The sequence below is a fragment of the Protopterus annectens genome, chromosome 5.part0 (assembly GCF_019279795.1).
Source record: "Protopterus annectens isolate FY-2018-M chromosome 5.part0, PAN1.0, whole genome shotgun sequence".
In the NCBI taxonomy this organism is placed as follows: Eukaryota; Metazoa; Chordata; order Ceratodontiformes; family Protopteridae; genus Protopterus; species Protopterus annectens.
Genome location: NC_056735.1, coordinates 1,054,097,243 through 1,054,109,389, shown reverse-complemented (window position 1 = coordinate 1,054,109,389; position 12,147 = coordinate 1,054,097,243). Strand labels below are relative to the sequence as shown.

Below are 12,147 nucleotides of genomic sequence, written 5' to 3'. Positions count from 1 at the left end.
CATACAAATGTATTTTAGGAGATGAGTAGTGCACTTTGGGTAATGAATAGCGACAGAGAACAGATACTTTGCAATGCCAATAACGCATTAGATATAACTAAGTCAATATTGCTATTTTATGAAAAGGTGTCTGCACACACTGATTTTGAAAAACAAAACAGTTATTGGAAAACACCAACAATATTTTATGTTGTATTAGATCTGAACAATAAAAGTATTACAACATTTCAACATGAGAAACTGCAAATGTAAAATTTGATCAACTATAGAAATTTGACTCTTTTAGATGATCAGTACTGCAGTGTATGACGTTTCTACCTAATGCTTTTAACAATCCATTCAGATACATTGCATAAGAGGTTTACAGTAGCTAAGCTAAGGGTTATGTTTAGGTTTTAACTCTTCAAGAAGCTTGAAAACTCTGTTTACACTTTCCTTGGTTCATTTAAGTACCCACTTTGTTTTTAAATTAACTTGCACTGCTGCTTTGTCTAATGTACAAAAGAATTTTACTCTGTGGCTTGGGACTTGCTGTGTCCTATTGGTGTTAATATGTAGTTATATCCTATTTACATTATGATTTGCAGAATGGCAGAAGAGACAAAGCCTTGTAATGTCTCCTTTAAGTTTGTCTGCCATTCTAGCTAAATAGTATTCTTACTTTTCCCCTCAACATTTGCCCATCTGTCCTGTGCCCTCTTGAATGCTTCCTTTAATTTTCTGGTAGTTCATTTTGTGGGCCCAGTGTGCTGAAGAAGTACTTTTACAGATCTATGAAGAAGTACTTAGCAGATCAAGGGACCATGATGTCTGCTTCACAGCTTTCTACAGATCTAGACCATGACGTCTGCTTCACAGCTTTCTAAGAGGATCTTCTGCAACTACGTCATGTTCTCCACGCCTGTTTTTGTATACAGTTAGAACAGCTGCAGCTCCTCTCTTGTCTGGTCTTATTCTTTTCCCCCAATACACACACACACACACACACACACACACACACACACACACACACACACACGCATGCACATGCACGCACACACACACACACACACACACGTATGCACATATGCATATCATAGCATGTTCTCCAGGCCCATTCTGGTATACAGTTAGAAGAGCTGCACCTCCTCTCTTCTCTGGTCTTATTCCTTTCCCCCAGTACACACACACACACACACACACACACACACACACACACACACACACACACACACACACACACACACACTATTGCATGTTCTCTATGACTCTTCTACTCTACAGTTGGAAGTACTCCAACTCCCTTATCTCTGGCCGTATTTCTTTAACCCCATCCCCATACATACTCCATATCATGTTGTTGGTTCTTCTGGTTGACAAGTAAAACACCTCCAGCCTCATATTCCTTTACCCCCTCCTCCACACATACATGCGTGGGCACACACGCACTGCTGAAGAGTTTCCTCTGAACTTCTTCTAGCAGCTAGAAATCCCTGTTATTTTTGTGTGTCTAGAACTGCACACAATCCACTAGTGTTGTATGGGCAGTGCTTAATACAGTCGATACATTACTTCCTTATTTTAAGATATGAATCCTAATGACATAAATGGCATCCTTTTTTTTTTGCAGCCATTACTCTCTAACATGGTTTCTGGTGGACCAGTCCAGGAGTGACCAACACCCCTGATCTTTTTCCTGTGCTGCTGCTATTAATTCTGCTCTGACAACTGATACTTCACACTAAGGTGTTGAGCCCAAGTACACAGTACTTTGCAGGTATTTGTATTGCACCACAGCTACCATCGTTTAGGCAGTTTTATCATTACTTCCATATACTGCTTTGTACACTTTGCCAATATTCCCCAAAAGTCCATATCCTCAAGTTAGTGAAGAGACTGATCCCATTGTCTCTTCCTTTAAGTACATCAGGTCCACAGTGAAGAATACTGGAGCCAGGCCTGACACATTTAGGTACTTCACTTGACACCTTCCTTATTCCAAGCACTTCCCATCCATCATCCTTACAGTCTGTGTGGGTTGCCTCCCTTCTTGTGCTATACTTTTTAATTTCTGTATTTATTATGTGCATTCCCAATGACATACTGTGCAATCCCCACCCATGGTGCACATTTTAAGCCAGCAGTTTGCTGATTTCATTACTACTTTATTTGCTTTCAATCTCCTCCCCTGCCCCCCCCCCCCACTGACTAGTAGTGGCTCATCTCCTCCATCACCCCAAATTTCGTCTGCTTCCTACTTATCCTTAGTATGGCTAGAAAGGTCCTATCCAGCTTACCTTTCTGGCACTTGCCCCTTTTTTCAGCTTCTGGCTAGTACACTCTTTATCTTTCTGGATTATTATTATCACTTCCTTTCTTTATCTGTCATGCACCTCCAGCATTTTGAGTTTGTTTTCTTTTTCTCTTTACATAACATTTTCAGTGTGAGATACTATGTGATCAGTACTCTTAATGTCTGATCTCCCACTTCATGAATTTTCTGCATCTTTGATATTATTTTGAGGAGTTTTTGGCATTCAGCTTTCCTTGACTGCTACACTTCTTCCTTCTCCCATCCTTTCCTTATGTCCTTCTTTGTGGCTTCCTCTACTCTTCCACTCACGTCTTCTTAAATCATTCTGCTTGACTCCTCCCCTGCTTTTGATGTATCCCCCACGGAGCTCTTCTTTACCTTTTCTTATTTGTTTTCCTGAGCTGCTCCATTCTCCTTTCTGTCTAGACATTTTTCTGCTTGGCATATGCTCATGACTCATTTTCTATGAATCCAAATAGGCTCCTGAATACTGCCTGCCTGCCTGCCTGCCCCTTCCTTCATTAGCTCATGCTCTCTTTTTATCCTCTTTTCCTTCCATTTTTCTGTTTATTTTTCTCCTGTGAAAGTATTTCATCCTCACCCTTTCTGCCACCTCTCTTACTGTCTCTTTCTATTATCTCCACATCATTTTGCCATTTCTTTAGTTCCACTTCAATCATTCTGTTATATTTTCCCCACCAAGTTATTTATCATCTTTCCTCTTGGCTTTTGGTTTTCCCATTACTCTCAAGCCACCTAAGTAGGTTGTATCTAAGGCCTTCATGAATACATGTGGGAGTTCACAATATCCCTTTTTTCCTACTACACCTTAGCTTGTTTTTTGAAAGTCTCCTCCATTTCCATCGCTCTATGTAACCATCCAAGTCCGTATATAATGTTAGTAGTTTGGTCTCCACTGGGTCTCCTGGAATGTTTCTTAATAAATGTGCTATAACTATGAGAATCATCATTCTAATTGCATTGATTATATCTTATTATTTATATGTATGTTTTATTTCTTTCCCTTTCCACTACCCCATGTATTTTTCTCTCCCTTTCTCCACATTATTTTGTATTACATTACATAAGGTACATGTTGCATGCACTTTCAAATGTTTAGGGTATTCCCTCTCCTGAATGTGCCCCACTCTTCCCTTTCATTTCCTTTTCCATAAACTATCCTGATCACCTACTACTTCCTTTTCTCTTTCAGCTGTTCCTGTTAGGGGTCACCACAGCGGATCATCTGTTTCCATTTCTTCCTGTCCTCTGCATCTTGCTCTGTCACACCAACAACCTGCATGTCCTCTCTCACCACATCCATAAACCTTATCTTAGGCCTTCCTCTTTTCCTCTTACCTGACAGCTCCATCCTTAACATCCTTTTCCCAATATTCCCAACATCCCTCTTCAGCACATGTCCAAACCAACGTAATCTCACCTCTCTGCCTTTGTCTCCAAACAGTCCAACCTGACCTGACCCTCTAATATACTGATTCCTAATCCTGTCCATCTTTGTCACACACAGTGTAAATCTTAGCATCTTTAATTCTGCCACTTCCAGCTCTGACTCCTGCCATTTTGTCAATGCAGTCTCCAACCCATACAACATAGCTGGTCTTACTGCCCTCTTGTAGACCTTCCCTTTCACTCTTACTGGTACCTGTCACAAATCATTCCTGACACTCTTCTCCACCCATTCCACCTTTTTAATCTAGAATATAAACCCTGAGGCCCTTTCAAACCTTGCAAAACTGGAATTCTTTTCTCTAAAGCCATCTCAATGTACTCCAGTATAAGCATGCAGACGTTCATGTACATAAAGAACCCAGACTGCAGTCTTATTCTTATCTTCATTTGGGATAACTTATTCCTCACCTCTGCTCTTAGCTCTTCAGCAACCAGACTGAAGAGCTCCAAGGGGAGAAAGTACTCCTGCCTCTTCACCCTCCCTACTTTTAGTAACTTGAAAACTCCTCTGTTTACCATTACCTCCTCTATCTCTGGTTGATTTTAAATTATCTTTATCAGCCCTATAACCTTTTCTCTCGTATGTCTTTTTCTAGTATCTTCAAGATGAATTCTCATCTAACTGTGGCAAAGGCTTTTTATGGAAAAGATAGAGGTAACTTGGAACATGGGAGTGTAATGAGGTGAAAGTTTTTAAAATTCCCTGCAAAGAACTCTGTCAGAGATGTTGGAAGAGCAAATGGTTGTAACTAAGGAAATTATTATTTTGAGCTGCTGCTCAATATCATTCTGTGGTCATCCCCTGCCCTGCAGACTCACCCAGCAAAATACCTTGTGAAAGTGTTATAAATCTGCTTAAGTTACCTGCCTGAAGCAGCTCCAAAAACAAACTAAAAACCATAGGTTTCTAGCTCAACTGTAGGTGTTCCTGCTACTGTAATTTATCCACACTTTGAATGTTTTTTTAAGACTATCTACTTTTTAAAAAGTGAACTGCTCCTTATCATTTAAAGTATTACTACAGGGCAGGCGAGCATACATGCAGGTTAGTTTTTCTGGCTGTAGTAACTTACTTTAGCCACCAGGAGGCAGGGCAATGCCAGCAGTCTGACGTATTCCCTGTTTTTTTTAACTAACAATATACCAATAACTTTTAGTTTAATGTTATTTTACCTCACAATAGTTCCAGTATATGTAGTTTTAATGTTGCCAGCCATATTCTAGAATATTATTTAACCCCTAGTATGTCTTCTGTACCCTTTGTCTCCCATTTTTAAATTTATATTTGCAACATTTCCATCTCTGGCCTGCTCTCTTCTTATCTCTTCAGCTCTGATTTTCACAGTTGCTTCCTTTCTGATTATTTTCAGTGCTGTTTCACACCGCTGACCTGGCCCTGTCAGTACTGGCTCCAACCAGCTAGGCCACTGTGACATCCATCTCCACTCTCTCTGCAACTGCTCTCCCAGTTTCTTTCACTTTCTTTTCTTTCCAACCCCTCCCCCAGACTCTAACTTTCCCTTCCTTTCTGTGGCGCCATCTTTACCTCTCTGAACCACTTTAATCCTTTCCCTATACCACTGCTAGAATGTCCCTTACCCCCCTTACATACTTTCCTCTGAACTTACCATCCACTGCACTGATTTATTTTTATTTTTTGGTTCATTTACCTTGATTCTTCCGTCCCTTGGCTCTACCAGCTTAGTTCGCCCTGTGGGCTCATTCTGCTCCCCTACCCTGCCCCCAAATCTCACCCGCCCCAGTACCTCTACACTCATACTTAGCTAGCCACTCCCACCACTTCCACTATCTAATCCAAACTACCCATTATACCCCCAAAATCCCCTCCCACATTCACCCATTAAAGTAAGCCTACCCTTCAGAGTTTACTGCCAAACACTACTTATCCTGATAAACTACCACACAGTTAACCTAAACCGTAATCTCTTAATCAAATAAACTAACTTCCCAACTTAACTCACCCCTTACTACCATCCTAAAACCAACATCATGACCCTCAAGCCTCTATCCCTACTTACTCAAATAATCCTTCTAATTACCTTAACTTACCTAAACTATATCACCCATCCTACTAATGCAAACCACTCCCCCCATTTCACACCACTACCCCATCCTCTACAAAGTACACATTTACTGTTACCTTTATATCTCCCAGTCTCCACTCCCTCAACACTAGCATGCTCTTCCCCTATAGACTCCTACCTAACTCTAAAAACACTGTTCCCAACTACACTAGTCTAATGTCCACAAACCTCTCTACCTGTATACTACACCCCAAACAAACCAAATACCTCATTCATCATCTTATCTCTATCCTCTCTCTGGGGACATCCATTCAAACCCAGGCCCCTCTACCACACTGAATCCAGCCCCCAACCCCACCCCCTAAGCAACAGGCAAACCCTTCCACTTCTCAGCTCTAAATACTCAGAGCTTATGTAACTAAATTCCAAACCTTCATGCCTAGCTTCTACATAACCAACCCGATATTATCTCCATCTCAGAAACCTGGCTTAAGCCCCACATAAAATATTCTGAACTAACTCCTCCCAACTAACACATGCTAAGGAATGACAGAACACAAAAAAGGGTGGTGGTGGTGTAGCACTCATTTACTCAGCATCCCTCTTAGTCACCCCCTATACCAAAGCCTTTCCCAAATTTGGCAAGGCAGAAATGCTGTTTTTTCCTTTGTAATGACTTAATATTCATTACAATTCAACCTTGAATACTGTATGCTGGCTCTGTGTATTTTTGTTTTATATTCTACGATTGGTGAGCCGTGCATTTGCCCTATGCGCTGCTGAAATCTTTTTATTTGATTTGAAGGCAGAAATGATACCAGCCCTACTCCACCTAAACAAACATAAACTCATATTTGTTTTCTTCCTCTATATTCCCCCTGGAGACGATCTCTCATCCCTTGAAGATGTTCTCTTCTGGGTTTCCACCAACATTACTCATGAAACCATAATCCAGTGGGATGTGAAGATAAACTGGGCCACAAGCCAATCTCCCACTAACTCACTCAATATTAACTTATATAACTTTACACAACTAATCAATTCCACTACCAGGCCTTCTAAGAACTACATTACTGGAAGTACAATAGACTGGATTCTAGTATCCCATCCTCACTATATCTCTGATAATGGTATTCTCCCAGACCCACTAGCTGACAACTTCCCCACTTTTGCCCATTGTCTCTCCTCTTCCATCCAACTAACTCACACCTATATTTCCATTCACTGCCTAAAAAATTTCAATTACGAAAGCTTCTCAAATGCACTAAAAAGCACAAACTGGAACCCATTAAAGACTCTTCCCCTAGATAATGCTCTCTCCTACCTTAACACTACTTTCACAAACCTGCTCAACTCTTTTGCCCCTCTAAAAACAAAACGTACAAAAAATAACCCTGTACCCTGGTTAACCAAAAAACACATTAGCTAATATGCAACTCAGTGACAAAGTCTGGACACGTTACCATAAAAATAAAACCAACATCACCCTTAACAAATATAAAACACTATGAAATAAAGTCAAAAAACGTATTACCTCAGACCGCAAAGCCTATTTCTCCACTCTTCAAACCAACCACAACACCAATCCCAAACTATTTTGGAAAGGAATCTCATCTCTCCTCAACCTGGGAAAAAAAGAAAAACCTTGCCCTAATCCACATGCCTCTGACGTGGACTTAGCAACCCAATTTAACTCTTTCTGCATAGTATCCATAGGCAAGCTAACATTGCCCTTCACTAGCACCTCTGTGACCCCTCATCAGCCTGCACCCATCCTTTCCTCTCCTGGCATTCCATGCCCCCAACCTCCACCCTTCTCTATCAATCCTATCTCTATATCCACCATAAAAAACTTCTCCTAAATTAAAACCTGGTTCTAATGCCACAGATGAAATTCCCTCCTACTTCCTAAAAGTAGCCACAGAAGCCATTGCTCTCCCTATCAGTATACTTATTAATCAGTCTATCTCAGACAACAAGGTCCCCCAGCTCTGGAAGAAAGCCTTTATTATTCCTGTACATAAAGGAGGCAATAATAATTGCATTCCAAACTTCTGTCCTATTGCTATCTTATCCCCTATTTCTAAGCTTCTTGAAAAATTGTATCCACCAACAACTCTTACCCTATCTCATCAACAGCCAGCTTCTTACCACCACACAGCATGGATTTAGACAGTCATAGCACCTCCACTGCCCTTCTCTCCTTTCTTGAAATGATTAACAAAGCCCAAGATTCCAGCCATTTCATGTCCACTCTTCTCCTTAACCTCTCCAAGGTGTTTGACACTATTTACCACAACCTGCTACTTAATAAACTCTCCAAAAAAACCCTAGCCCCCTCCTGTACCAAGTGGTTCTCCAGCTACCTCACAACCAAACAAGCAGTCAGATGGAATAAAGTCACTTAACCCTTCCGTAATACTCTCACAGGTGTCTGCCAAGGTTCCATTTTAGGCCCCCCGTACTGTTCAATATATTCATTAATAACTTCTACCAAGCCATTCCAAACTCCAGCCTGATCCAATATGCTGACGATTCTACCATTATCTCCTCCTTCCCTTCTATTCCCACTCTAAATAAGCTTACCCAAAGCACCTTCTCCTCTACTGAGCAGTGGGTGCTAGACAACCATCTGGCTCTTAATGCAACCAAAACTAAACTTATGTTATTCACCACCTCCAAAACCTCCTACCTAGATAAACACTCATTCATAATCACCAGCAAAAACAATACTCCCCTAAAAATAGTCTCTGACACTAAATTACTAAGAGTACTCATAGATCAACTAAAATTTGACAATCATATACAAGTAAATATAAAAAACCCCCACAAAAAACTTGGTATGCTACACCACCATAATCATTACATCTCTCCTTCCACCAGGCTCATACTAGCCAATACTTATCTCATCCCATCCCTCCTATATGGTGCATCTATCCTCACTGACTTGCAATCCCCCCTCAAAACAAAACTCTCCTCTTGTTATAACAAGATATCAAAACTTGCAGCAGCTCACAGAGCCATTTCTCACCATTGTAATTCTCTTCACCAACATAACTGGCTTGAGCTACCTAACCTCCTCACCTATACCTATCTCATCCAAGCACACAAACTCATTTACAACCCCTCTCTTTGTCCCTCCCTAGCCACTTCCTTTGAAATGCATGAACCAGAACAACTTTTAAGATCTAATTCCCAAAACTAATTAAATTGCACAAACCCACACATCCAACTGGGAATCATCTAATGTCCTTCTCTCGTGCATGCCTCTGGAATTCTCTACCATCTCCTATCCACATCACCAGCAGTCTCTCCTCATTTAAAACCTTGCCGCACGCACACCTAACTTTGCAATGGAAGTGTTCCTGTTCCCATCCTACCTAATCCTTCTAATACCACTTCCTACTCTCCTAGAACTAAATACACCATCACTGCCTCCTATAGTTCCACAGCTCTATTGAACTATTTGACCAACTACTTAACAATTACCCTATGCTGCTACTTTTGTAAAAAAGTGTTTTTTATTACTGTTTAATGATCTATACTGATATATTTTCTCATTGTTAACCTTTTGTTATCATATTTACTTTGTATTCCTATGATATAATATGTAATGTATATGTGCAATGTGTACTATGTATTTGTATTCTTCTGGGGCTTTTCTCCCCAGGACTCCATTGAAAAGGGGCTCCTTGTGGCCCAATTGACTATCCTGGCAAAACAAACTGCAAATAAATAAATAAATAAATATCAGAATTACCTAGACATAGTAAGGCCTTACTAGGCTTAATGCTATTGACTACCAAAATGCAATTACTAGAAAATGGAAATAAAAATCTAAGCCAACTGTAACTGAAGTATTAAATATTTGTAAAGAAGATAAATTAACTATTGGTGGGATCTTTAGAAAAGGGAACAAGCATATTACAGAGAAATAAATGAAATTGTGGGAGCAATGCAGGCAGAATAATGTTCAAGAGGATCAGTGAGGTTTAAGGCAAGACAGGAATTGAGAAATGTATGTAATTTTGGAACAAATAATTGTTAAAAAGAAAGAAACGTATGCAATCCATAAAACATAGATAAGGCAATTTTATTTATTTAATTTCATTTTTATTTTTATGTTCATGTTTGTTTACCGGAAAAGTTCGACTGAGTGGGTAACTCATTTTCAGTGGAGGCCAGGGAGAAAAGCCCCACTAGTTACAGAGAAAACATAATCTAAGAAACTACAATCATAAGATGAGACAACAAAAATAATCCCACAGAGAATACATAATATAAGAAAATACAAACTTAAATTGAGACCTTCAAAAAAGTCCCATAAGTTACAAAGAAATACATATGTAATATAAGAAAAATATGAAACATAATAATCATAAATGTATTATAAAGAACATCATACAATTAGAGAAACATCACACTTATGTACAAAGAAATGTTAATATTGGCTTGTTTTATTTTATATTCATTTATGTATGCCAATGTCTTAGTGATAATTTAATAAAGATGTTTTTAGCTTTTGCTCTTCTCTCTCTCTCTCAATAAACTTCTTTAGGGCCCACTAATTCATTTATGTCCTCTGTCCCTCTGCAAAGCTATTCTGCATTCCCTGTGTTATTCTCTGCCGAATCTCATCCAGTCACCTGGAAAGCTGTTTTGTCATCGCTATGATGTCTGTGTTAATTAAAGAAATTGGTCTGTAATCCCTTACTTCCATCCTGTCTATCCCTCTTTCAGAAGCACTACTACACTGGCTTTTTTCATTACATCTGTTTTTTGCCATGTTTCACTTATCCTTTCAAACTCCTCCTTCATAACTGTCATATTGCATCACTGCCCACTTATAGAGCAGCACCAAGTATCCAGCTGGGCCCCTACCCCTCGGTCTTTCATTGCCATCACTGACACTTTGATCCCCTCAGCATGACTTTTGCAATCAGTTTCTATCTTTGTTTTCCTTCTGCCTATACTCCTCTCCTCTGTCTGCAACCCCCCAATGGACTTCCTTTTCATTCTTTTGATCTTGGTATATTTATTGGTAGTAGTCCATAACGCCCTCGCTAACCACACTGTCCTCTTCTGTAATCTCTCCCACTTTTCCACAATGCCCAGTACCTTTCTGTCTCACCTTTTTCTTTTTTGAACCTCCTGCTTGATGCTTCTCATATTCCTCCTCTAGTCTTTCAATTCCATTACTCTACTCTTCTAGTTAAGTTATTACTGCTTCCTTGTCTTAGTGCTTCTCTGCTTATACCATTTTCCATAATCCCCTCTGTATCTTGCTTTTCATCCATTCTGCTATCTCCTCCTTGTTTTGTGCATATTTCTAATCATCATCTCACATGATTTTTCCTCTAATTGCTTCATTGATTCCATCCCATCAGTGTTTCCTCGACCCCATTTTGTTTATAGTGCTATCACTGTCTCCTCTATCAGACATTGCAACTGCTGCTTCCTTTTCTGATCTTTCCACTTGTTCATCTCTATCCCAGATCCTCCCCGTTCTCTCTGTTGTTATTGTCATTGCTCCTGCTGTATAGTTTGATATTTACCTCTCCTGAATTTCTATCCCCTCCAGCCTTTTTAGAGTTTCCTGTTTTCTTAGTATCCTGTACAGATGACTGGCCTGACTCAAGGAATTTCTGGAAAAAGTACACTCCCTTTTTGGAGAGTGTCTTCCCCTCCATATATCCTCTCATGTGCCTTCTATTTCTACCAACCTTCTACTGCATTCCTGTAACTCCGACCTCAGTGCTGCTCTGCCCATTTCCAAGCCTTGCATTATTTCTTTCAGCTTATTTTTATTTATTTAATATTTGTTTAGTGGAAAAGTCCAATTTGGAAAAAGCCAATTTTCAGTGTAGGCCTGGGGGGAATGCTCCAGATGCATGTCTTTGTAACTTCTATTTGTTGATTGCCTATTGTTTCCCTCATTAGGCTTTATCACTAGTGACTACAATGTTATCAGATTTTGGAACAGTTTACAGAGCTGTTCTTCCTGTGGAGCTGTTTAAACTCTGGCAGCTGTTGTTCGATTTTCTCCCTGTCCCCCATCCTGTGATTTTTTTTCCATCTGAAACTAGCTGATTACTTTTTTTTCCTGACCCTTTGTCCAGAACTCTGAGCCTAAGCAGCCATCTTGCTTGGGGGTCTCTGGCACCTTTCCTTCCAGTGTCATACTTGATGTATTCCCATACTTTCTATACTGTTTCCAAAAGTTCTATTTACTAATATGTCCTTTTCACCCTCTTTCTCCATTCTGTTTAAGCAACTCTTGCTGCCAAATTCCCTCCTGTTCATACTTCTTAACTATCTCTGATTTTGTAAAATGACACT

General features: G+C 39.9%; 1 protein-coding gene across 2 annotated transcripts in view; it reads right to left on the bottom strand.

Moving 5' to 3' along the window:
* SLC5A7 (solute carrier family 5 member 7) overlaps window positions 1-12,147 on the bottom strand; it is a 57,710-nt gene that overhangs the window by 22,828 nt on the left and 22,735 nt on the right. The gene's annotated exons all lie outside the window — the stretch shown is intronic.